Source organism: Trachymyrmex septentrionalis, unplaced genomic scaffold (assembly GCF_001594115.1).
Source record: "Trachymyrmex septentrionalis isolate Tsep2-gDNA-1 unplaced genomic scaffold, Tsep1.0 scaffold2165, whole genome shotgun sequence".
NCBI lineage: Eukaryota > Metazoa > Arthropoda > Insecta > Hymenoptera > Formicidae > Trachymyrmex > Trachymyrmex septentrionalis.
This window is the reverse complement of record NW_017305360.1, coordinates 1-1390: the sequence shown is the minus strand read 5'-3', so window position 1 is coordinate 1390 and position 1390 is coordinate 1. Positions and strand designations below refer to the sequence as shown.

At 23.2% G+C, this 1390-nt stretch overlaps 1 pseudogene; it reads right to left on the bottom strand.

Moving 5' to 3' along the window:
* Positions 1-156: 156 nt before the first annotated feature.
* Positions 157-786, bottom strand: LOC108745325 (annotated as a pseudogene).
* Between the last annotated feature and the right edge of the window lie 604 nt (positions 787-1390).

Below are 1390 nucleotides of genomic sequence, written 5' to 3'. Positions count from 1 at the left end.
AGTTTATTATTTTTATATATAGTAAGTATTATTTTATGAAAAAAATTAATAGAAAGTTAATATTTCTTTAATGTATTTTCAAAATACATTCTTATTCAAGATCATTAATTAATGAGTTATTTAATAATAGGGTGAGTTTAAAAATTAGGGTATTAATTAGTATTTATAAATAATGGATTTTCATGCCTTAAAGCTAAATATTAAAGTAATAAAAAATATAAAATATTGTAGTATTGTAAGAGTTTGACTGATTAAAATGTAAGGGGTTTCAATTATTTGTGCCCCTGATCAGGTTAATAGGATGAAAATATTAATGAACATTCAGAAGGTAAATTGATTAGTAATAATATATGATGAGGAGTTAAAATATTTAGATTTAATAAATGGGAGGATATAAAAAATTGTGATTGATATAATAAGTGCAATTACTCCTCCTAGTTTATTAGGAATTGAGCGGAGAATAGCATAGGCAAATAAAAAGTATCATTCTGGTTGGATATGAGTTGGGGTTACTAGAGGATTTGCTGGAGTGAAGTTATCTGGGTCTCTGAGTGTATAGGGATATTGTATGATGATAATGAAAAAGAAATATAAGAATATTATAAAACCTAATATATCTTTTAGAGTAAAGTATGGATGAAAATAGATTTTATGTAGGTCTCTGTTTGTTCCTAGGGGATTAGAGGATCCAGAGGAGTGCAGGAAAAAGAGATGGGTAAAAATAAATAAGGTAATAATAAAAGGTATGATAAAATGAAATGAAAAAAATCGATTTAGGGTTGAATTATTAATTATTAATTATTTTATTAATTATTTTATTAACATAAAATCAAATTAATCATGATAAAGCTAATCCTGTAAATATTATAACCATTAAATATCTAAAAAAAATAATTATCCCATACTCAGCTATAAAAACTATAGCAAATAATCCACTAAAATACTCAACATTAAATCCAGATACTAATTCAGATTCTCCCTCAACAAAATCTATTGGTCTTCGATTCAACTCAGCTAAAACTCTAAAAAAAAAAACTAAAAATAAAGGTATAACTATAACACTATATCACATATATAACTGCCATTTCATAAAATCCAAAAATGAATAACTTTCTCTTAAAATTATTAATACTAAAAAAATTATAATCAACCTAACCTCATATGATAACGTCTGAGAAATTACTCGCACCCCTCCAATTAAAGAATATATAGAATTTTAATTTGCAATATTACAAGGTTATATTCTAATATTATATCATAGTATATTACAGTACTATATTACAAGACCTTACTATAATATTATGTTAGAATACTATAATATAATATTAAATTATAATTATAATATTATTATAATACTTTATTACAATATTATATTATAATACCATATTGT